General features: G+C 39.3%; 1 protein-coding gene and 1 long non-coding RNA gene across 7 annotated transcripts in view; both read left to right on the top strand.

The window, feature by feature from the left end:
- Window positions 1-26,626, top strand: part of SLC35F4 (solute carrier family 35 member F4) — a 232,213-nt gene that overhangs the window by 128,053 nt on the left and 77,534 nt on the right. The window lies entirely within an intron of this gene.
- Window positions 8,387-20,583, top strand: LOC125105529 (uncharacterized). The gene is made up of 3 exons (XR_007128928.1): window positions 8,387-8,503; window positions 11,588-11,599; window positions 20,528-20,583. It is a non-coding gene; the product is annotated as an uncharacterized LOC125105529 (long non-coding RNA).

The following is a 26,626-nucleotide window of genomic DNA, read 5'->3' as shown; positions in this document are numbered from 1 at the left end:
AAAAATAGAAAAGATCTGAAATCTATTTTACACCTTGAGGAATGAGAAAAATAAATAAACTAAGCCCAAAGTTAGCAGAAGGAGGGAAATAATAAAAATTAGAGCAGAAGTAAACTGAATCAAAATTTGGGGTGCCTGGGTGGCTCAGTCAGTTAAGTGCCCAACTCTTGATTTGGGTTCAGGTCATGATCTCAGAATTGTGGGATGGAGCCCTGTGTCAGGTTCCATGCTGGGCATGGAGTCTGCTTGAGATTCTTCTCTCCCTCTCCTTCTGTCCCTCCGCACCTTAAGAAAAAAGAAAAGAAAACAAAGAGTTGGATTTTTTACAAAGATAAACAAAATCAACAAATTCTTCACCAGACTAAGAAAAAAAATTGAGAAGACTCAAATAAATAAAACCAGAAATGAAAGAAGAGACATTACAATGAATGCCTTAAAAGTAAAAATATATATATATAAGGGACTATTATGGACTATTATGTGCAAACAAATTATGTATCAACAGTTTGGGTAACCTAGAAGAAATGCATAAATTCCTAGGAATACACAACTTAACACGTGAAATCAAGAAGAAATAGAAAGTCTGAATAGACTAATAATGAACAAAGAGATTAACCAGTAATCAAAAACCTATCAACAAAGAAAGCCCAGGACCAGAGGGCTTCATGGGTGAATTCTACCAAACATTTAAAGAATAATACAAATTCTTAGACTCTTTCAAAAAATATAAGAAAGAACACTTTCAAACTTATTTCATGAGGCCAGCATCACCTTGATACCAAAGTCAGACAAAGACATCACAAGAAAACTGTAGTTCAATATCCCTAATATACTAGTAAACTTAATTCAACAGCACTATAGTTAACAATACCATACTGTATACTGAAAGCTGCTAAGAAGGTGTCTACAATGTTCTCACCACACAAAACAAGGTAATTGTGTGAAGTGATGGATATGTTAATTAGCTTGATTTTAGTGATCATTTCACAATGTATACATTTATCAAAATATCAGGTTGTGCACTTTAAATATATACAGTTTTGATTCATCAATTATACTTCAATAAAGCTGGAAAAAGTAAAGTGCTATTGGGATATACTTTTCTCACATTCTTGATTAGTTTACAGAAGTTATCCTTGATTGGGGCACCTGGATGGCTCAGTTGGGTAAGCATCTGCCTTCGGCTCAGATCAATAGGAGAGAATGACGGGATATTAAAAAAAAAGTTATTCTTGATTAGTTGGACAAGTCTCATAACATATGTTAGGTATCTTCCCCTTTATTCTAGTTTCTTAAACAACTTGTATAAGACACATATTATCTATTTTAGAGATTCATTTATTTATTTGAGAGAGAGAGAGAGAAAGCTCATTAGCAGGGGGAGGGTCAGAGGAAGGGGGAGAGAATTTCTCAAGTAGACTCCCCACTGAGCGCAGAACCAAGTGGTTGGGCCTTGATCCAAGGAACTAAAGGATCTTCCATTTATTTATTTATTGAGAGAGAGAGAGAGAGTTCCTACACTTGCACCTGAGGGGGTGAGGTTAAAGGAGAGGGAGAGAGAATCCTAAACAGACTCCACATTCAGTACAGAGCCCATGCCAGGCTTCATCTCATGACCCTGAGATCATGACCTGAATGGAAATTAGGAGCCAGATGGTTAACTGAGCCAATTTTGAAGGTTTGGCAAAGCTCACCAATAAAATTGTTAAGGTCTTATATTTTTTTGCAAATACAGAAGTACTTAGAGAAGTCTTTTGACTAACAATTTAGTTTATTTGATAAAATTCAACATCCACTCATTTTATTTTTAAAAATTTATTAGAGAAAACACAAGCAGGGGGAACAACATGCAGAGGGAGATGGAGAAGCAGACTCCCTGTTGAGCAGAGAGCCTGATGTGGGGCTTGATTCCAGGACCCTGGGATGACCTGAGCTGAAGGCAGACGCTTAACTGAGCCACCCAGGTGCCCCTCCATTCATGATTTAAAAACAAAACAAACGGACAAACAAAACCCCTACTTATCAAAATAGGAAAATAAAGTTTTATAATCTGTTAAATATTGTACATAAAAAACCTACAACAGATATCATGAAATAATAAAATGTTTAAAGGTGTCTCTCTACCCTGATAATTGAGAACCCGAAAGGATGTCTCTATTACCACTTCTATCCAGCTTCTTACTGGAGGTCCTGGTCAGTGCAATGAGAAAAGAAAAAGCAATAAAGATATACAGATTGAAAAGGAAGAAATAAAATCTTTATTATGATTTCCACATGATAAATTAACATGAGGGTTTATCACTGCCACCATATTACAAATATACAATTAGGTAATTGCAATTCTATGTTAGCAATAACCAGAAAATTAAAAAACCCACCCACAATAGTTTAAAAAATTAAATATCTAAGAATAAATGTATCTAATGATATGTAAGACTTCTCTATAGAAAACTATAAAATGTGGTTGAGTGAAATATAGAAATTAAATGAGACTTTAATAAATAGAAAGATATACTATGTTTATAGATTGGAAAACTCCTAGCATAAAGATGTCAACTTTTCCCAAAATGATTGATAGATTCTATGCAATTCTTATCAAACTCCCAACATTATTTTTAATAGTTCCAAATGAGAAAAAAAATAAATGTTATTAACACTAAAATGGATAATTGCTTTGGTAAATTCATATAATGGACTACTGTGATGAAAATGAATACACTACGGCTTTATGAAATGTATGAATCTCACAAACATTACACAGAATCAAAAAAGCAAGGAACACAAAAACGTTATATTATCCCATTTTTATAAAGTTCAAAAAACAATGAGGCAAAACTAAACAATAGAATTTAGAGATGGACACTAAGGCAGCCAAACTATGCAGAAAACCAAGAATGTGGTTCTGTCTGCAGGGAGAACATAAGCCTTAGGAGAGGATGTGAGGAGGCTGCTCTGTTACCCCCGGTGTTCTATTTCTTGACCTGGGAAGTGATTATATGGTATTTTCTTTGTATTACATTATTGAGTTTTGCATCCTTAGTTTGTTGTGCTTTTCTAAATCTATGTTACAGTCTACAATTTTTAAAAAGTTTTTAAAAATGAAGCAATTGCGCTGGATGAAATTCTTTTATTTCTGAAGTTTAACTCTGGATCAAAGTATTATAAATACATCAGATTTAAAGATCTTGGGAAAAGACTTTTACCTGGTCGATGCTCAGATCCTGATTGGGATCCTAACCAACTCTCCAGAGCAGGCATAGAGCCTTCTTATATTGAGAAAAAAATGTTTCGGAACAAACAATACTGTATTGTTGAAAAACACTTCCCATAGGTAAATCTGGTCTAAATGCCCAACCCATTGGGTAACTTCAGCTCTTTGCAGAGAAGTATATGTATTTTTAAATAGAATTGAATACCAAAAAAAGCACTGTGGAACTGCCTCCCTTTATTATTTTCTCTGATTGACCTGCTCTTTAAGAATCAAAACCGGCAGGGCACTTGGGTGGCTCAGTCCGCTGAGCATCTATCTGCCTCACCTTTGGCTTGAGTCCTGGGATTGAGCCCCGCATTGGTCTAAGCTTTTCTGTCTTCCTCTGCCTCTCCCTCACTTGTGCTCTCTCTGTCGCTCACTCTCTCTCTCTTAAATAAATAAATAAATAAAATCTTTAGGGGGGAAAAAAAAACTAGTTCCGACACTGATTGCTAAAAAAAATTTAAATTAATAAAATAGCCTTTGGCACAAGGGGAGATACAGTATTTTCTTATTTTTGTCATGTTTGGAGTACTCCAATAGGTAGTTACCAAAAACTGTGTGCATAGGCGATGGGTCTTCCTGGAAGCATTTATCTCAGTGGAGACCTGTCTGCATTTCCCAGGACTTCCTAGAACACTGGCTCCACCTGGAGGTGGAGATATGCGCACAGGTAATGTGGAAAATGGGACTGCCGTCTACAACAGGCTGGTTACTCAGCCTTTCGGGTTATAAGTGAAGGTTTTACAGTTAGATTGTGTCTCCTTGCAGGTGTTCAGGTATGAACAAAGGGAAACTGATCCTTCTGTACAGGGAGAGTCCAGGGAATGTCTTAAATAGGAAGTGAATGTAATTGAACACCTCAGAGCAGGGAAATTGGTCAGAGTAAGTGGAAAACCAAAATGGATTATTGACAGACAGACCCTATTTTCTAAACATAAGTGAGAAGCTGTCTCGAAATCTTTTTTGGAAGGCAAAGTGGTTATAAATTAAATATCAGTAAGCAACCAAATACAAGCAATTAATATATGAGAATTTTAAAGTGGTTCTACCATCCATATGTAGCACAAATCTACAATTGATGTTGAGTCTAAATGGCTAGATGGCAGTTTCTTAGTGAAAATAAATGGATTTACTCTATATGAGCTTCCCCTTAGGAATCCTTCCATATTGGAACTTTCTTGTCTTAGGGGCTTTCATTGGCAATAAGAAAACCTATTGGACACAATATAGAGGATTCCAGTTGGACCTTTTCTGGAAATTGATAAGAAAGTGGACAAAATCTGAACTTTTTCACTATAGAATATCCTTCTTTCCAACTATCTTCTTTTTATTTGAAAAATTTTTAATTTTTTTTCCAGCTTTATTGAGATATAATTGACATGTAATACTGTAATTGTATAAGGTATACACATGGTGATTTGATACATGTATATATTGCAAAATAATTATCACAATAAGGTTCATTAACACATCCATTGTCTCATATAGTTACATTCTGTGTGTGATGAGAACATTTAAAATCACCTCTCTTAGCAACTTCCATGCTGTATGTTAGATCCCCAGAACTTACTCATCTTGCATAAATGAAATTTTACACATTTTGACCAATATCTGCCCACTTCTCCCACCCCCCAGTCCCTGGAAACTGTGATTTTACTGTGTGCCTCTATAGTTCAACTATTTTAGATTCTACATATAAGTGAGATTACATAGGATTTGTGTTTCTGTGTCTGTCTCAGGGAAATTTAAAAATTAACACAAATGCCCACATTTGATATTACTTTTACACAGCCAACATCAGCTCCTGTTTCTTTGTTAATTATTGATATTCCAGTATTATAGCATGTCAATAGCATGTGCCCCATACCAGTTCTGGATCTGACTCTATGACATTCATAAGATCCTTTACTATCCTTGAACTCCCAACCTGGCTGTGGACTGCAGTTCTCTTTGACCTTCAATAAATTAAAAAAAAAAAAGTCAGGTATTGGTCCAACATATTTAAAGTATATGATTGGCTACCTTTAGCATTTAGTCTTTTTGCTTTCTGTTCGGTATGCTACCCAAAAGCTGTTGTGGCAGAAACTGAATGTGAGGTTTCATCTCTTTATTCTCCTTCTTTGCTTTCTTCTTTTGTTCTTCTCTTTAAATCCAGCATTTATTGATTGCTTACTATAAGCCAGACTTTGTGCTGTGCCCTTATTTACATCAATAAATAAGATGTCATTGTTCTTTTGTGGGTCACTGTCTAGAGGACAAGGAAGACATGAAAACAAATAAAAATCCCAAAATGTGCTATGTTGACTTCACTTTTTCATTTCCTATTCTCTCCTCAATCTGTCCTGGTTGGATTTCTGTCCCTACATCACTCTTGATACTACTCTTTTTGTTTATTTATGGTCTGCCTTTCCCCACTAGAATATTAGTTACATGAGAACTAGAGACCTTACCTTTCTTATTTGCTACTGTGGCCCTAGCATCTAACATAGTAAGCGCTCAATAGTTATTACCCGAGGACCAACTTACAATGAGGGTTTGTACAGTATTAGGGCTGATGGCAGGAAAGAGCAACTAACTCATTCCAAAAGATGCTGGCTTGGCCAGGTTTTAATATTTGATTTTAAATCAAACTTAAAAGTTGAGGTAGAAAGGAAGTTTAGGACTATAGAGAGGGAGGTCTAAAGGATACTCTGGAAGAGGGAGTATATAAAGATCTATGAGTGAAGGGGAACTTGGCTTGTTCGAGAAGTAAATGAAATCACCCAGTGTGGGCAGGGATGAGCAGTTAGAATGAGGAGAAATGTGAGACATCCCTCTAAAGCATTGAAAGGTCTTATGTGATGGAATAATATATACAACTTTTATTTTCAAAAGATACCTCTGGAAATGTTATGGAAATATTTTAGGGGATGGGGGCAGGGAAGTGAGACCAGGCACAGGGAGTTTTGTTGTTGTTGTTATATTCCTAAATGTTTTAAGGTGGTTTAGCATTCCATTAGAAGACATTTGCAGTTCTCCAGGACAGTAGCGATCCAGACCTGAAGTAAGCTAGTGGCACTGGCCTAAAGAGTGATGTGATGGACTCCAGAAAAAATCAGAAAGTAGAACTGGCTGGATGGGGAAGTGAATTGGGGCATGAAAGAGAAAGAGAGAGAGAGTGACAGCAAGCAGATGATCATGATATGGAGGCTTCTAATTTGATTGGAGGATGATGTTAATTGGCGTCAAGAATTTGGAAGTGTGAAGAATTTAGACAGGAAATTAGTTCATCTTGAAGCATGGTGAATTTGAAACACTTAGAAGATATTCAGATGAAGAGAGAGGAGACACAGGAAAACAATGGTTATCTTACACTGTGTTTTCACTTACTATCTTTATGAGGATATTCTTTATTGCAGTTGACTAACAAATAATGTGTATAGTAACATTGGTATTATCTCAGCAGACTTCCCTATGTTTGGTTACTTTCCCTGGTACTAAACATCATATTGTCACTGCACTATTTTAACCGGATTTTTCTGGTTGTCTCTTAGATTAAAAAATGAATAAAATTAAATTAACTTATAATGGTAAATAGTGAAGAATCGTTTGTCATAACTCATCATCCTGCTTGAATTTTCTAGCATTTGTTAATTGAGGACCTCAACAAGATCAATGAATGACAATTACCCAGGAGGAAGAACAGGGATAACAAGATTGCAGGTACATAGCAGACCATTGGTTACAACTAGATGGGATCTTTCTCACCTTCACAACTAAATATGGTTGCTCAGCTTATGGGGTGGTTCTAACCTCATTGTAAAGAAAACACACCTCAGAGATGGCAATCATCAATAATTCCATCCTGGTCGTCTTTACGGGCTTTTTCAATAGAAACTATAAGCATACATGGTTGTATTCTGTTATTATCCCTCTCTGAGTAAGCAATATAAGGAACCCATAATCTCATCAAAATAACCCAATGTACCCTGTAATTTATAAAGCTGTCTCAGGGTGATGCCACAGTTAAAGATAACATCCATTCTGCACTGCAACAATTTGAGTTGTTTTTCTAAGGTCTTAATATGATGCTCTTAGCTGCAATCAAACCTAATTTATTCCAGATTTTGCTTGCAAAGGAAACACTGAGTCCTGCATAGTAGTTAGGAACAAAAAAATAAGTGAATGCTTCTTCCCCCCGCCTCCAAAAGTCTTTCATATCTCTGTCTCTCAGTTTTTCTCTCTGTCTCTCTCTTTCGCTCATTAATAACCTCTCTTTCAAATTCCTGATGTATTTTTGAAATACCAATCAGTAGGCCCAATTTATCCAGGATCTCTGTTAATGAGATCTATCAGAATGTTTTAAACATTCTTCAGGAAACTCCCCTGGACTTGAGAACCACCCCTATGTAGGAGCAGGTTCATGTGGATGATTCCACAGACTTGTGGTGTGACGATTAATCTTCTGTCTCTATGATTTTAATCTGAATGCACAGCTGCTTCACTCTAAATATATTGCTGGAAATATTTTTTTTTCTCAAATGAGTGTTCTCTTGTTTATGTTCTTCAGAAATTACATTTTAGCATGTCGATGGATTTTTTTCTCTTTGCAAGTAAAGAAGGACTCTAGCACTAACAGCTGATTAACTCCTGGTGACTGAGTGAAGGCCAGGAAAGGAGATAACACACAGGGTACTGAAGGGCAGCACCTGCCCCTGTGTGTGTCTTACAGGACAGTCTCCTCTTTTGGCTGGAGAAGAGGGGGATCTGAGGCAATGGTGGGAGAGAGCGGCTAGTTAGCTGAGAGTGGGAAGGGAGAGGGTTAGCTTAGCTGACACACAGACCCTAAAGGAGGAGTGAAGGACATGGAACCTGGAATTCAGAAGAGTTCGTTGGGATCTAGAAAATGGGAAAAATGTTCAGAATAAGGAAGGTGTTTCATGTTGGGACTGGAATAAAGAACAGATGTTCCTGTTCAAAGAGTATTTCCTGGGAATAGATCATGGGTGGCTCCAACTTCTGCATATAACTGATAACTAAAAAGGGCCAGTTATAATAACAAAAAAAAAAAACCAATCCAATTAAAAAGTGGGCAGAACAGAATAGACATTTTTCCAAAGAAGACATACAGATGGCCAATAAATAAATGAAAAAATGCTCAACATCACTAATAGTCAGGAAAATGCAAATGAAAACCACAATGAGATATCACCTCACACCTGTTAGAATGGCTATTATTAAAAAGAGACAAGATATAACAAGTGTTGCTGAGTGTGCAGAGAAAAGGGAATCTTTTCTCTGCACTATTGGTGAAAATGTAAATTGGTGCAGTTACTACAGAAAACAGTATGGATGTTCCTCAAAAAATTAAAAATAGAACTCCATTATGATCCAGCAAATCTACTTCTGGGTATTTATTGGGAAAAAGCCAAAAACATTAATTCAAAGAGATATCTGGACCCCCATGTTCATTGCAGCATTATTTACAAAAGCCAAAATACGAAAACAATCTAAATGTGGAAGGATGAATAGATAAGAAGATTACACACACACACACACACACACACACACACACACACCCTGTAATGTTATTCAGCCACAAGAAAAAGGAAATCCTGCCATTTGTGACAACATGGATGGACCTTGAGGACATTATGCTAAGTGAAATAAGTCAGACAGAGAAAGACAAATACCATATGATTTCACTTGTATGTAGAATCTAAAAAACTCCCAAACACACAAAAAACCCGAAACCAAACTCATAGATACAGAGAAGAGATGGTGGTTGCCAGAGGTGGGGATTGGGGAGGTGGATGAAATGAGTGAGGGTAGTCAAAAAGCATAAACTTCCAGCTATAAAATAAATAAGTCCTGGGGATATAATATACAGTAGCTGACTATAGTTAATAATACTGTATTGCATATTTGAAAATTGCTAACAAGTAGATCTTAAAATGTCTCAACACAGACGAGCCCTGGGTATTATATATATGTGGTGAATCATTGACTTCTACTTCAGAAACCAATATTACACTAACTGTTAACCAACTAAAATTTTAAAAAAGGATGGACTGTAACAAGTTTGATGGGGATGTGGATAAATTGGAACCCTCATACACTACTGGTAGAGATGTCACATGATTTCAAAAACAGTCCGGAAGCCCAGAAAACAGCCTCAAAACTTTAAACATAGTTGCCTTATGACCTAACAACTCCATTCCTAGATCTATACCTAAGAGAAATGAAAAGGTATATTCACACACACACAAAAAAACAAAACAAAAAAACAATCATGTAACTTGTAGCAGCACTGTTCCTAACAGTAAAACAAATAAACAAAAACAATGCAAATGTCCATCAACTCATGGATAATAAAAATGTAATTGATCTACACTAGGAAATATTCAGCTATGAAAAAGGAATGAAGTACTGTTAAGTACTGTTATATGCTACAACATGGGTAAAAAAACAAGTTCTCATCACAGAAACACTATTTTTGTAGCTGTGTGTGATAGATGATAACTAGACTTATTGTGGTAATCATTTCACTGTATTTACTCAAATACATATGTACATACACACACACAAATATACAATCATTATGTTGTACACCTGAAGTGATATAATGTTATGTCAATTAAGCCTAAAAAAATATAAATACTGTCCTTGGTACCATTGCTGCCACACATGGTTATGAACTTTCGTGTACCTCTTTTGTTTATGATGTAGAGTTTTAGCCACTGAAACCTTGGATTAGTTTGTTAGGACTGCCCTAACAAGTACTGGGTGGCTTAACCAACAGAAATTTACTTTCTCAAAGTTCTGAAGGCTGAAAGCCCAAGACTGACATATAAACAGGGCTGGTTCCTTCTAAGGTCTCCATCCTTGACTTGTAAATGGAAGTCTTCTCCTTGTGTCTTCACACAGTCCTCCTTCTGTGTCTGTCTTTCCTCATCTCTTCTTATAATAACACCAGTCATATTGGATTAAGGCCTACCCTAATAACCTCATTTTAACTTCATTTCCCTTTTGAAGACCCTACCTTTAAATAGTCACATTCTGTGCTATTGGGGGTTAGGACTTCAACATACGAATTTTGGAGAGGGCATAATTCAATCCATAACAAAGCTAGACAGAAAATAATTCTTAATAAATCTGAAAATATAATTGATAAAGACCTTAGTGATCATTTTTTTATTATTATCTTGGGACCCACATTTTAACACTGATATGAGGTTATCAAAAGCCTTGAAGAATAAGTGAATATCCTTGACATGGGTCAGGGCAGAAGGACTCCTGCCAAGATGGAACTCTCCTTTAGACTTTCAGAGCCAAGATCAGCATTGTCGTGGAACTTTGATTCTGGATGAGCTTCTGACTACATGCTTGCCTGCCTGCAGCCTGTGCCAAAAGCAATTCAGAAAAAAGGCTCACACGCTGAACATCCCTGGTTCTGAGGCAGGAAGAGTGCAGGAGAGTAGGGAGCAGTTAAAAAGGCAACTGGAGTCTCCTAATGGCTTTTGGTAATCGGCCCAGCTGTACTAATTTGATTTTTTGAACTGAAAACCCCAGGATACTGCCCTGAACAACTGAGCTCATGCTGGAAATAGCATCCTTTAAAGTGTGGCTCCAGGGACAGCCTGCATAGTAAAAATAGCTTTAGGAATTAATTTCAAAATATGGGCCAGGTTAGTAAGTAACTGACTCCTTGGTAACATTAAAACATTTTAAAAAATGCAGTGAATATTTTCACTTCTTGATAGATTTTTTAAATTGAAATAATGACCCAGTGATATGAGAATTAATGCCTCCTGATAATGCCCAATTTAGAAATGATGGTTCAACATTACTTATTTGAAACTCAAATAAGCTACCCGGTAACCTCACCCATCTGAGCATAGCCAAGAACAAAGAACTAATCACAAAAGGTTCCTGAGCAGCAAACCTTGATGTTACATGCAGTGAAGATAATGTGCTTTGTTTCTTGGAGAGCTGCTCAGAACCATTCTTGAGACTAATTCACTGTGGATTTTCATGCAGTTCAAATGAATGTGGTTATCTAGTTTTCAAACCCAAAGGCCAGGAGCATCAGATGATAAGAACTTTTAAGAGACTGTATGCAGCAGGGAGAAGGGCTATTTGAGTGATCATAAGGAAAATTTCAGAAGAGTCTTTAACAAACAAATAATTTAAAAAGCAGCGAATTTGGGGATTGTTCAGAATATGGGGTAGAGAGCCAGCTCACATCATTGGCTTTTGAGTGTGTTACTATATTATATCCTAGAACACCAATTTGGGATTTGTAACGACGACCTTGAATAGTTAAGGAGAGTGTGATCAGTGTACTGTGTTTAGGAACATAAAGAAGTATGAATGCTTTGGACAGATATAGTCAAAGTAAAAGAAAAAATCAGAGGCACCTGGCTGGTTCAGTCAGTAGAACATGTGACTCTTGATCTTGAAGTCATGAGTTTGAGTCCAAGTTGGGGGTAGAATTTACTTAAAAAAAATTTTTTTTTAAACCAAATGAGCTTCAGTACTGAAAAAAGTAGTACCTTAGCAAGGAGCACTGGGTGTGGTGCATAAACAATGAATCTTAGAACACTGAAAAAATAAAATTAAATTTAAAAAAAAGTCGTATTTGAGAAAAATCACCCATTTCCCAATAATGTCCCAAGTGAAATATTCCTATAATTGTTTGTTTCTAACTGAAGGGCATTTTCTGCTCTCTTCTTCAAATGTCCTTAGTTGCCAAAATCAATTTGGGTATAAGTCTCTTGTGGTCAGGTCAAGTGAAGGCCCTAACCTTTCTCTAAGGCCATATATGCCTCTACTTGATTTCCCATGCAACGCTTACTTTCTAATCAGCAGGGTAGGGCAAATCCAGCAATAAATGCCACCGGAGACACCCTGGCAACCTAAAGGTCTGTCTAAATTTTTTATCTTTGCTCAGAGTTAATAATAATACTGCTTATCCTCACAGGCAGTAAAGATAGGACTAACCCACCTCTTTTATAGCATTTTGAAAATCTGCTTCTTCTTACATAGATAATATATACTGATTCCTTTATACTCCTTAATCCACATTTTTGGGAGAAATACACATGCACATGTATAGTGTAAGAAACTGGTCCAGAGAAAGATGAATACCATATAATTTCACTCATATGTGGAATTTAAGAATCAAAAAAGATGAGCACAAGGGAAAGAAGAGAGAGAGAGAAAGGCTAACCAAGAAGTAGACTCTTGACTCTAGAGAACTGATGGTGACCAGAGGGAAGGAGGGTGGGGAGTTGGGTAAATAGGCAATGGGGATTAAGGAGGGCACTTGTGATAAGCCATGGTGATGCATGTAAGTGTTGAATCACTAAACTGTATCCCTGAAACTAATATTACGCTGTATGTTACCTAACTGGAATTTAAATAAAATGTAAACAGAGAAGAAATATACATGCACATGTAATATCAAATGGGAATTTTCACATTGTCCTGATTTACAGTTGAGTCCTAAAGCTCACACTGAAATTTGTTCAGTATCCCATGAGCCACCCACCACCGGGGCTGGACATTTCCTTCTCCTCTAACCCTCTCCCTTACGGCTAACTAAGGAGCTACAGAATCTGCCCACAAACCCTCTAAACCTGAAGAGCCCCCCATGAGAGAGGACAGAGCAAATGTTCTCTTTTCCATGTGGTTTTATACTCAACCCACAGACCCATCTTAGTGTCTCCACAGGAGAGAGGCTGGGAAGAGTTGTCCAGGTGCCACTGGAGGACCAGGAGGGCTGGGGGTGTGAGCATGAGCCTGGAGGCCCACAGCTGCTCTAGAGATGCATGCAGAACAGGCCACACAGCGGTGCAGGGTGTAGTAAGAAAACAGGGCCAAACACCCCCCATCCCTGCAGCTCTCCAAGGCTCTGGAAGCTGTGGAAGAGAGATGCTGTGATTTCTATGGCTCCCGCAGGAGTACCAGAAATAATGGAGAGAAGGAGCTATAGGGAGACATGGGTGCCTCTCGCATGGAAAGGCCTAGAGAGAAAATGAAAATACCCTCTCCCTGAGGAAATCACCCACATCCAAACCCAGCTCCAGCTGGGGTTGGGATAGGAGATGAACAGACCAGGTAAAAATCTCACAGAGAGGGGGTGCCTGGGTGGCTCAGTCAGTTGAACAGCCAACTCTTGATGTTCTTGATGTTTGGCTCAAGTCATGATCTCAGGTCTGTGAGATCAAGCCCCACCTCTCTAAAAAAAAAAAACAAAAAACCAAAAACTTCACAGAGAGGTGACTGGTTGATGGTGGTAATTGGCTCTGGTCTCTGTTCTTGTTCACTTGGGTACCATCAGTCCTGGTGGGTGGGAGAGGAGGACTCTCCGAGGCAGGTGTGCTCCCCTAGCCTCTACCTGAAGGCCTGTGTAGTCCAGTCTCTGATGGGGGAGGGGGCTGAAGGTATTAGGATGACATTTTTAAACTGGAGTGGACTAGTTTTAAAAATCAAGTGACAGAAAATTATGTCACTAAGGTGTAGAAAAAAGGGAAAGTGTAGTTGAATGCAGCCCAGACATTTGTCAGGGAAGAGAGATGTCTATGCTTCTAACTGGGAGCTTCTGCTTGGGTTCCCCAGGCAGGTCTGTATCCAGCTCTGAAACAGGTAGGCAGAAGTGGTCTCCCAGACCTGGGCACTGATAATACCCAGAGTCTCTGTGGTGACAGGAGAGGAGGTGATTCTGGGAATGGTCCCACAGTTGCTCCAGGTCTGAGATGTTGTTAACATTTAAAAAACCGAAACTTTAAAAGTGTCTTTTCTCTCTCTTTATTGTTTTTTTAACTTGCCACAATGATGGCAAAGTTCTCTGCAGAAATAATTTTGACGATTTTTGTTCTGTACATTCTTGTTTGTAAAAGGAAAAAATTCAAATGTGACTTTGTGAAGATTTCTTAGAAATGTACATGACCTTCTACTATCTTAAGTATATATTTTACCTCTGGGAAAAACATTAATGCAATAATTTTACATTTAAATTTCTCAAAAACGAGGTAGCCATATATTTATTTGAAACGCAGTTGAGGTGTGTTTTTTCATCGTAGAACAATGTGCCTCTCTCAGTGATTGAGAGTTAATGACTTGGATCCTGTGGATTCCATGTTCTGACCATCCCAAAAATCTACATACTGAGTTTTGTTTTGTTTTGTGTTGGTTTTTCATTTGGACTATTGTCATATTCTTGTGTCCAGATACACTGTTAAAATGTAGTATTCTAACTTAATAGATAATACTATTTTTCCCATATTATAGATGAGGACATGGAGACATAGAAAGTTTAGGTACCCGGCCCAGGGACATTCTGCTTGTTAAGTGAAGGAATTGAGAGTCAAGCTGGCCACTTAAGCAGCCTCATATCCATACTAACATAGGGTATGATCATTTAAAAATTCTTTGCCAATCAAATAGACAAAAAATGTCATCTTACTGATGTTTTAGTTTACATCTTTGGTTACTAATAATGTTGCACATTTTGTTTGTTAACTTTGCATTCATTTTTTTCTGAGTTGCCTGTTCATGACACTTGATTATTTTTCCATTGGTGTTAATCTTTTCTTTTTCCACTTGTGAGAACTCTTCGTTTTCACCACTTGACTATATATGTGTGTAGGTGGTGGAAGGGCATTTAGCTTATGTGTGAATTTAAGAAATAATAGTGTAGTCGTCTCTATCAGTTTTCCTGTTATGGTTTTCCTTTGTTGTTTAATTTAGAAAGGCCATCTCCTCATGTTTATCCATATTTTCTATTTATTCTTTTACTAGACTTTCATTTTTTTCTTCAGCATTTTAATTTCAAGTGTTTTCAAACAAACGGTACAGTTGAAAGCATTTTGCAGCAAACATCTGTAAAAGCACCAGCTGGGTTTCACTATTAACATTGTATTGTACTTGCTTTATGCATAGCTTTCCATCTACTCATCTCTTAATCGATCTGTTCATCCAGCTTACTTTCAGTGTCTTACAGAGAGAATTGCAGGTAGTAGGTATCCCCTCCAAGCACTTTGGCATGTATATCATGAATTAAAGTTCAGTATTTGCTTGTAGTTCTTTCTTTTAATATATAATTTACCTCCAGTGAAACAGACAAATCTTAAGAGTGCTTTCACTGAGTTTTGACAAACGTATACACCTATATAACCAAAACCCTGTCAAGATCCAGAGCATAACCACTATCCAGAAAGTTCCCTATGGGACCCAGCCCACCTCCACACCACCAGAGAAAAAGAGTTTTAGGTTTTCTGCCATAACTGACTTGTCTCCTGTAGGATTTCATGTAAATGGAATTATACAGTGTTGGGATACTGCTCTATTCACAGATGACCCACCTGTCTGCACACCTTGCTATCAAAAGCATTGATGGCCTTTGTCCTGGACTTTTTCAAGGATATTTGTTTAGTAGGTGGCTTCAGAATGCAAAAATCATGATTTCCTTATGAGCAAAGAGCAGTCATACTCACTGCCCACTATAAAGAATATAGCTTCGGGGCACCTGGGTGGCTCAGTGGGTTAAAGCCTCTGCCTTCGGCTCAGGTCATGATCTCAGGGTCCTGGGATCGAGCCCCGCATCAGGCTCTCTGCTCAGCGGGGAGCCTGCTTCCTCCTCTCTCTCTGCCTGCCTCTCTGCTTACTTGTGATCTGTCAAATAAATAAATAAAATCTTTAAAAAAAAAAAAAAGAATACAGCTTCGCCAAGCTCAGGGTCTCCACTGTGTGTGCAACTGTCCCCTGGTTCCTCATGTCATCTTGCGGGAATTGGGTTTGGGAACCTGTGCAGGAAAATGCTGATGCTCTGCCTGTTGCTATAGCTGCGAGTACTATAGTCATTTGTCACTGACCCAGGAGCTCTGTGTCTCCTACCAGCATCCATGAAAAAGTGGCAGGCTAACGGGTTGGCTCCCTAATAGGGTAAAGTCTCCAACCCTTCACAGTTCTTAACATACAGTGTGTGGTCAAGCTTCTTTGTTGGGGCATGTTTTTGAGCTTCACCTACATTGTTGCCTTTATCAATAATTCTTTTTTGTTGCAGCATGTTTTTGAGCTTCACCTACATTGTTGCCTTTATCAATAATTCTTTTGCCTTTTATTGCTCAGTAGTAGTCGTTGTTCCACGGTTTATTTCTCCATTCTCCTGGACTAGGCCCAGGTTTTTCAGCTATAATGAGTAAAAGTGCTATGAAAATTTTTGTACAACTCTTTTTAGGAATATATGTTTCCATTTTGGTACATACCATGAAGTAAAATTGCTAGGTCATAAGGCAGGCATCTGTTTCGTTTTATTTTGAAAACTGTCGAAACTTTTCCCAAAAGGATTGTGTCATTTTATATCATCCCAATATGTATGAGGTCCAATGTCTGTATTACTGTCAACATTTGGGGTTGCCAGTCTTTTCGGTTATTCTGGTGGTTGTTGAGTGGTGTATTACTATGTTTTAATTTGCATTTCTCTGATTACTGGTGATGTTGACTACATGTATGTGGGTTAGTTGGTCATGTATAGATCTTCTTTTATAAGGCATCCAAATTTTTTGCTCATTTTGGCCATTTATTGCTTCACTGATATCAGTCATTTGTGGGATATGTTTCTCTCAATCTACGGCTTGCCTACTAATGTTCTTAATAGTATCCTTTAATGAGCAGAAGTTCTTACTTTTGATGAAGTCTAATATCTAATTTTTTATTTATGGCTATTGTTTTCTGTGACCTCTCTAAGAAACCTTGACTATTCTAAACCATGGAGATATTTTCCTATGTTTTCCTCAAAAAGCCTTTCTAATGCTCCCCACAACCATGCCCAGCCTTCATTCTTTACTTTGGGCCCTCCTCATAGTAGGCATTTCTTTGAGAAGTACCTAGCCCTTCAACTATTTCTCTTGAAAATGAAGGTGGAGTAGGGAGAACAGACTTACCAGACCAGTCTGCCTTCCTCGGATGTCTTGGAATCCTGATCAATAAATATTTCTCCATCTTGTTATATACACACATCACCTTTAATCCACACCCTGACCCCATGAAAGGTATTATTAGCCCTATGTTACAGATCCAGAAAATGAGGCTCACTGAGGTGAGGTAACTCACTCAAAGTCACTCAGCTCCATAACTGCAAGTAAAACTTGCAACTTCCCAGTTCCATAAACTGTGCTCATCACCACTCCTCACACTGGGAGTACGCTATGCTTTGTTTCATTACGGACATATTGAACTTCACTCCTCTTTTATTTGGCTGTCACTATAATCCTCTGACTCTCCCCAGTTCTCTTGTTCATGTTTCTGAAGCGGTTTGTCTTACTAAACAAAATGAAATATTTAAAGTAGTATATGAGGATGAAACAGTGTTCATGCAATAGATTGCTGACTCAAATTTAAAATACTTTGTTGCCTTTCCTTAAAGGATTGTTTTAGGGAAATTTTAATTTCTGTTTTCCTTAAAGACAATTTTAAAATAGCTCTGTGAAATTGTGAAAACTACTTGGTGGGAGGGGAGGTGTGGTCAAAAGTCTCCATTTTATATGAAGGGATCCAGCCTTTGCTGGTGGCCTCCTTTTCTGTCCTAACACAACTATGTTGTTTCAAATTTAAGTGAGAAGAGTAAAACTTACCTTCTAGATATTCCTTACCATGCTGGATAAGGATCCAAGTAAGGACATATGTTATTCATTTATTTTTTTCTCCTTGGTTTCCAACTCTAAAAAACCATATGGTAAAGTTCTCTTAAGTAGATTTTAAGCATAAATGAAAGTGATATATGATACAGGGAAGGGTGTCACTTTTTAGAAGAGTTATCTTACAATTATATATTCACAGTGTTAACATTGTCTTGATTTCACGTGTTTCACAGGGGCCAATAGCGTATCTTTGTGTACTTAGTAGGGGAAATTTCCAGAGACCTGAATTTTTCCTCCATAATAAACCATTTGAGAGAGTATGGCTCATAATGTATGTTGTCATGGCACAAGTTTTGGGTTAGAGAGAGCTAAGGTCACTGTTCCTGTTATAGTTTTTTCTTGAGATCACTTAAAATTCTTGATTTTTTGCCTTATTAAAATTTTTTTCACTTTTAAATGTGGGTGTCAGATTTGGCCGCATTGTCCCCTGTCTAGGTCAAGTAGATCATGGTGGTGACACCATGGTGGCTTGGGTGAGCTTGGCAGCAGTTGCAAGGTGGTGACAAGAAGTGTTGGACCTTAGGAGAGGGCACCAGATAATGGAGCACTTAGGAAGAAGTGCGTGACCTTGGGGGATGGGCATGATGTTGTGACTCACCTCACTTTAGACAATGTTCTAGATATATTCTCTGTGCAATGTAGATCAATGAGCTCCAAAATGCAGCCAAACACCACATGTCTAGAGCCATGGGATGTTTCTATTTCTCTTTTCTCTTCATTTGGGTTCTCCTTGAGGCAGGTCCTGAGCTAAGGATTTGAGTATAAGAGATTTATTAAGGAAATGCTCCCAGGAGGAACATCCCCAGCAAGGGGAGCAGAGTAGGGAATGGAGAAGAAACCAAGAAAGGATGTGGTTTTAAGTGATGTCTGATTCTCTTGGGAGGTCTGGAGTATTAACTATTCTAGGGTTTGTTCTGCTTCATGGAAAAGAAGCTGGGCTGTTATACTTGCACACTGGTCCATCATGTCATTGGCTGCTGGCTGGGAGCACTACGGTAGAAGTGGCTGTAGGCCTCCCAGGCACTTCTAGCTCTCTGCATGGGTGAGGTAGTTCCAGTGCTCAAGGGCAAACCTCAGAAGTCACAGGTGCTGCAGGATGGGAACACAGAGCCAATAAGAGGAATGAGTGGGTCGCCAACAGTAGCCAACATCCACTACACCTTCTGTAGCTTTTTGATCTTTCTGGCATTAGAAGATATTAAATATGAATCAACAGAAGTCAAAGAAGGCATCATAGAGTATCCCTACATCTGCTCGTTCTTCTTACCAAGGAAAGTAGAACTAGGCCTATTTACCTCCCCAGCGTAACAGTAAACTGTTTTGTAAAGTGCTGTCAATCCTCTTCCTGGAAGATCTAAATCAGAAGTTACCCCTACCTGATGCTCTTGCCCAGCCTTCCTCCTGCCTTCTTCCCATAGCTCAGGTTCTAGCCCCAGAGCTCTCCAAGGACCCTGCTCTTCTAGAAAGTTATGTATCAAAATTCCTTGTTTGAAGTCTCTGTCTCCTTGGGGGCAGGGTTGGGGACACCGGTGAATCCTCTAGGAAGCCCCACCTCCACTAAGCTGAGTGCCACACACATACTAGATCCCCCTGGATGAAGCACGTAAAAACTGCTTTGATAGCTTTCTTGTCTGCTTCTGGTTTCTCCAAGTGATTGCTCTCAGTTGAAAAAAAAATTAGGCATGCATTTTTTTTTGGGGGGGGGGACATCATCCCTGTTTCATTGTTTATCAGGTATTTTTATTGCTGTGTAATAAATTACTCAAATTCCATTGCTACAAATAAGATACATTTACCATCTCACATTTTGTGTGGGTCAGGAGTGTGGTCGTGGCTTAACTAGGTCCTCTGCTCAGTGCCTGCCAATGCTGCAATCAAGGTGTCAACCAAGTGGCATTCCAGCTCATTCAGGTTGCTGGCAGAATTCCTTCCCTTGCTGGTTGTGGGATTGAGGCCCCCAGTTCTTTGTTGGCAAGAGTCTGAAGGCTGCCCTCATGCCCTGCAAGCCCAAAGGTCATTGATTTGTAATCTTACCTAAAGTGGTGCTTGCATGATATTGTGCTGAATGAGGAAAACAAAACTGGGCAGAATTTGCTTATTTAGAACCCTGGGAATACTCCAGTGCAAGTTCTGGGTCTCTGTTCACACTTACTCATGTAGAGACTGTGATGTTGAGGAAGTTGTTAACCTCTTTGTGCCTTCCTTTTGGTCTGTACATATAATAAAGGACTTTTCCATAACAATATCTGAGGAAACCAGTTTAGTATATTCCCTGTAATATATTTACTCAGATTCCGGGATCAGAGAAATTAATTTTGAATCTTGGCTGTGCCACTTACTATTGGGATGATCTTGAGCATTCCTGAGCTCCAGTTTCCTCAACCTTAAAATTGAGATAGAATGGTGCTTGCCTCACGGGTTTGTCAAGAGAATGGAAAGAAGAGGTCTAACAGACACATGAAAAGATGCTCAACATCACTCATCTTCAGGGAAATACAAATCAAAACTACAATGAGATATCACCTCATACCTGTCAGAATGGCTAAAATTAACAACACAGGAAACAACAGATGTTGGTGAGGATGCAGAGAACTGGAACCTTCTTACACTGTTGGTGGGAATGCAAACTGGTACAACCACTCTGGAAAACAGTATGGAGGTTCCTCACAGAGTTAAAAATTGAACTACTGTATGATCCAACCATCACACTACTAGGCATTTACCTAAAGGATTCAAAAACACTGATTCAAAGGGACACATGCACCTCCATGTTTATAGTAGTTTTATCTACAATAGCCAAACTATGGAGAGAGCCCAAATGTCCATTGACTGATGAGTAAAGAAGATGTGATATATATACACAATGGAATATTGCTCAGCTGTCAAAGAGAATGAACTCTTGCCATTTGCATGGACAGGGATGGAGCTACAGAAGTATAGTGCCAAGCAAAAAAAGTCAGAGAAGGATGAATACAGGATGATTTCACTCATATGTGGAATTTAGAAACAAAACAGATGAACCTAGGGGAAAAGAGAGAGAGAGGCATACTAAGAAAGAAACTCTTAACTATAGGGAACAAACTGAGGGTTGCTGCAGGGGAGGTGAGCAGGGGGACGGTTAAAGAGGCGATGGAGATTAAAGAGGGTGCTTGTTGGGATGAGCACTGGGTGTTACATGTAAGTGGTGAATCACCATATTGTACACCTGAAACGAATATTACACTGTATGTTAACTAACTAGTATTTAAATGAAAACTCAAAAGTTTAAAGAAAAAGAAGCAGGGGGAGGAAGAGGAAGAAGATGAGTTCTAAATAAAATGATATACATCTACCTGGCCCATAGTTACATGCTTAGTGCAGTAAATGTTAGCTATTGTTATTACTATTTAAAATTTGAATTGTGGTGCATGTTAGCTAGACTTTGGGAAGAGTCTGGGTGGACTGACTGGAAGACCTGAGTTGAGGAATGGAGTGTTTTCCATTCTGGCAGGTGTCTTTTTCCCTGTAAACCCTTTTGTTCTCCATCTGTAAAGTGGTGTGTGTGTGTGTGTGTGTGTGTGTGTGTGTGTGTGTGTGTGTCTGTTTGAAAGTGTGAAGATGACAAAGAGGAGAGAAGCAGAAGATTAAAGAAAGTCTCTAGAATGGTTTGGCCCCACACTGAAGTGGAAACATGTCATTAAATTAGCCCTTGGCAGAAAGGGGGGCCCATGGTCCCTGTCTGCTCACCTTCTTGACAAGCCCAGGGAAGACAAGCCCAATGTCACTTTTTACTCTCACTACAGGTTAGGCTCTGTTTTCAAATCTGAAGCCTTATCTGTCACTGTGGCCTAGTGTCTTCTAGTCAATGGGACAGGCCTGAAGCTCAAAAAGCCTGGTTTTCATAGAAGAACCTTCCTAGTGGCTATATATTTTTTTGCCACACATGGGGGGAAAGCTTGGTTTTCATTCTGAGTCTGGTATGACCAAACTGTGACAAGAGCTGGGCTGGCCCGCTTCCCACCCCCCATGCTACCTGTTAAGTGGATGTCTCCCACCATTCCTGTGACAAAAGAGAAGATAATGCCCTTGGACACAGTCATCCCTTAGCAAGTATGAACTCAGGAGCAATGTGCTTGATGAGGCTTAGGCTGAACTAAATGTGTGTTCTCTGTATATCTCTCTCTAGTAGCTGCCTTGCCATCCACAGATACTTGATTATTAGTGCCTTTCTAGGTGTTAGGCCATATGGAAACTTTCTCATCCTCTTATTAATTTATAGCCATTAGTATTTCCATCAAGGTTTATCAAGTGTTCTGATCCCATGTATGGCATCAAACTGCTACAAGAACATTTTTTTCAATAACAACTAATTACCGCATTCCCCTCCCACCTCCCCACCCCAACCCCCCATCCACCATCCTCCCTTCTGTAACCCTCAGTTTGGTTCCCGGAGTCTGGAGTCTCTCATGATTTGTCTCCCTCTCTGAAAGCCAAATATTTATATGAAATCCTCCAAATATTACCTGGTGGCAAACAGATGAAGAAAATGAAAACACCAGGTACCATGCCTATGGACTGGGCCGTGCTGCGAGCTGCCACTCCACCACATCTCACTTGTGGCTTTGTCTCATGGCCCAGGATGGTTTGGGAAGTGATCTGATCTGTCACTTTTAACAAGACCCTGGCAGCCTGATTTCACCAGCTGACCAATTTATGGAGACCATCAAGCTCTGTTTTTAGTTACCTGTGATGTTTTCCATGACCAGAATCCCGCAGAACTAAACAGTTGATGCTTGTCCCAAATGTGTTACAGACTGAAGAAATGTGAACAGTGGTGTCGTGATGTCAGATGTGCGCAAGTGTGTCCTGGTTCTCGGGTCCCCACATGGTAACAGACAGTCTCTTTGTCCAGAGCTCCCACCACTGCTTTCAGAGGCTGATGAGCCTCAAGGTCCATGATAACGACAAAAATCCTGAAGCTTCGGCAGCAGGCCCCCTCTGTGTAAAGCCTATTTTGTGCTTATCTGGTCTTCCCGGGAACAACCTGAACTTGGGCTCCAGGAGTAGAATGCTGATTGGTACTTGAAAAAAATGTGAGTTCTATAATTGGGGAGGATTTAATGGTTGGTTTTACCAAAGGACAAATGATCCCTGTTCTGCTGTTTGCTTTGTGGCTGCTAAATTGTCTTATGTAATTTTGATACTAATGAGGAATATTCCACATTTTTTTCCAGCAAAACTAAATCAGGGTCTAGGTGGGGAACCTATGACACTCACAAGGGGTGAGCGAATGGAATACAATGAAGGGACTAGTTACAAAGGTTTTGTCAGGGCTGAGGGAGACCAGCAAAGACTGGGGAAGCAGGGAGCTGTTTGCATTCTTAGACATGAAGTGACCAGGGAAAGGAGAAGCTTTGTAGAGGAAGTATCTGGAACTCTAGGAGAGGGCCATCTAATGGGAGTTGTGATCTTAGAAGAGCAGCACCACCGACAAATGGTGGGTGACCTTTCCCCCTTCCTGCCTCCAGTCTCTTTCTCTTGTGAGTGCTTCACATTGGCCATTCCAACCAAGAACTGGAAAGCAAAAAAGTCCAGTTCCATCAGTCCCCAGCCATTAGCCTCTGGGAGCACTGCCTCTGGGAGCACATCCTAAGGAAGGAAGGAGAGTAAGTCTGGAGGGGAAAAAATGCACAATATGTAGCCTGCCTTGCTGACTCATAGGAGATGCTTTAATCCTAACATGTCCCAGGGGGCAATGTCCACTCATTTCCGGTGGGCATGACTTCGTATGGTGCCCTGATTATGAATGATCTGTAACTTCTCTGACAAAGTGCTAGGGAAAGAAGAGGCACAATCCAAGTTATAGAACTATGATTATGGTATTAATTCCTATGACCTTTTTTTAAAATATAATTTTATTTTTTCAGTGTTCCAAGATTCATTGTTTATACATCACACGCAGTGCCCTCCTTAATACCCACCACCAGGCTCATCTATCCCTCCACCCTCCTCCCCTCCCAAACCCTCAGTTTGTTTCTCAGAATCCACAGTGTCTCATGTTCATCTCCCCCTCCGATTTCCCCCAATTCACTTTTCCTTTCCTTCTCCTAATGTTCTCCATGTTATTCCTTGTGCTCCACAAGTAAGTGAAACCATATGATAATTGACTCTCTGCTTGTCTTATTTCACTCAGCAAGCATAGGTTTTGAGGTGTTGGAGGGCCAGGCTCTCAGATGTCTGCCTTCCTGCACTGTGATTATAGTAATGCTTTGGGTCTGAGTGGCTGTTCTATCCTGAATAACCTTTGCCGCCTGCCACAGGCCTCGCCACTCCTTGATGTTACACTCAGTTCTTCATGTTCCTGTCTGGCTGTTGAACACCCCTGAGTTTGTAATCCCCAGCATAAACTGCAGGGAAGTGGTTCTCAAAGGGTGGCCAGTATTCCCTGGGAATTTGTTAAAATGCAGATTTTACAGACTATTCCAGACATATTAAGTCAGGAGCTTTGAGAACTGGGCCAAGCAAATTGTTTTAACGAGGCTCCCTGGGCATTCTGATGCTCAGTGAAGTTGGAGACCCTCTGCCTTAGAGTTTAGGGCACTTATTAGCTTCCATCGAGAGCACACTCACCTCTCGATCTATAGCCCTCATTTTCCTTCACAGAGTGGCTACCACTTTGAGTCCTAATTCAAGTCTTTTAGGAAGCTGACCTCTATTATCAATAGTATCAGATTGTCCTTCATTTATTATCACTATAGTTATTACTGGCTTAAAATCATTGCATTGCCAAGATCATATTAAAAGGCCCATAAAAGGTGGGGGTAGAACCAAAAAGTCAGTAGTGTTGGGTCCTATGTCTGTCTCCTCTAGGTTGGGCTGGTAAAGTAGTGTAATGAAGTAGATCGGGAAAACTCTAGAGCTTGACAGCATGACCCAGTAGGCACAAGGAATACACAAGAATGATGCCTGGTGAGCCTGTGAAGGTGAGAAAGTACTCTTCCTCATGGGCCCGGGAGATCGCTCTCTCCCACACTATGGGATTGCTTTCTTGCTCATGAGCCCAAGCCCTGGAAGTGTAGAAATGAGCTTATTTATTTAGTAGAAATGTATATTGAGTGCTTCCTGTGTGCCAGTCTCTCTTTTAGGGTTTGTTTGCCTGTCTGCTTCACATCTGGGGCTGGGGTAGCAGGGCAGGTGGCATCCATATTTACGAGCTTTGCCTATTCATGACCCTTAACATTTCTCTGAACAACCTTGGCGGCCAGAGCAATATCTGGCTTTGAATTGCATCTCAGTTTAGGGAATGGCATTCAAATTAAGAATCAGTGACTTTAGGGAAAGACAATTATCATATGGTTTCAGTTATTTGTGTAACATAAGGAATAGCATAGAAGATATTAGGAGAAGGAAGGGAAAAAGGAAAGCGGGGGAATCAGAGGAAGAGATGAACCATGAGAGGCTATGAACTCCTGGAAAAAAACTAGGGGTTTTAGAGGAGGGGGATAAGAGGATGGGTGAGCCCAGTGATGAGTATTGAGGAGACCACGTATTGCATGGAGCACGTGTTATACACAAACAATGAATCATGGAGCACTGCATCAAAAACTAATGATGTACTGTATGGTGACTAATATAATATAATAAAAAAATTTAAAAAAAAAGAATCAGTGATTTGCCCTTAAACTAAAAAAGAAATAGAAAGAACAAAAATGTCAGAAAGTCCCTTGGAACCTGACAAATAACGGTTCCTCTTTCCCTATCTGCTATTTTATTTTTACAAAAGGAACTTCTTCCCTCTCTAATTAATTGTTGAACATCTCAAATATATGCAAACATGTAAAGAAATTTATTGTAGCCCTGACAAATGCCACTGTCACTGGGAGAAGCGCAGAATCAAAGTTGTTTCAACACAGATGTTTCCATTTGATAAAGAGGCACTTAAAGTAATGAATTGGAATATTTAGAAAGCTTACATATGTGGCTTTATTATATAAATTAAGTTTTATTAATAAAGTATTAGGAGAACAAATATTTCATATTAAATCACAGCTAACTGCTCCTCTGAAAAATAGTATAAATTTCTCCCTTCATAGAGAGGTTTTCATCCGAGACCCTCAGTGCATTTAGTGGGTATTAATTTATAAAATACTCTTATCAGATGACACTAAAAGATAACTATGATCTCTGTCTTGAAGAGGGAAGAATAGAGTCACCAAGCAGAAAAGCAACTTGCCTGAGTTTTCATAATCATAATGGCTACTTCTCGAAATAAATCAATCAGAGAAAGACAATTATCATATGATCTCTCTGATATGAGGAATTTGAGAGGCAGGGCGGGGGGTTGTGGGGGTTAGGGAAAGAAAAAATGGAACAAGATGGGATTGGGAGGGAGACAAACCATAAGAGACTCTTAATCTCGAAAAACAAACTAAAGGTTGCTGGGGGTGGGGTAGGGATAGGGTGGCTGGGTGATCGACATTGGGGAGGGTATGGGCTATGGCGAGTGCTGTGAAATGTGTAAGCCTGATGATTCACAGACCTGTACCCCTGGGGCAAATAATACATTATATGTTAATAAAAATAATTAAAAAGAGAAATACAAAGAATAGAAAATGTTTTTTAGTAATAAAATTTTCTTGGCAAGCAGCAAAAAAAAGAAAAAATAAATAAATAAAATAATGGCTACTTCTCCTTGAGCACTCACTATGTG

Source organism: Lutra lutra, chromosome 7 (assembly GCF_902655055.1).
Source record: "Lutra lutra chromosome 7, mLutLut1.2, whole genome shotgun sequence".
Classification (NCBI taxonomy): domain Eukaryota; kingdom Metazoa; phylum Chordata; class Mammalia; order Carnivora; family Mustelidae; genus Lutra; species Lutra lutra.
The sequence above is the reverse complement of the archived record's forward strand: the minus strand, read 5'-3'. Positions and strand labels throughout refer to the sequence as shown.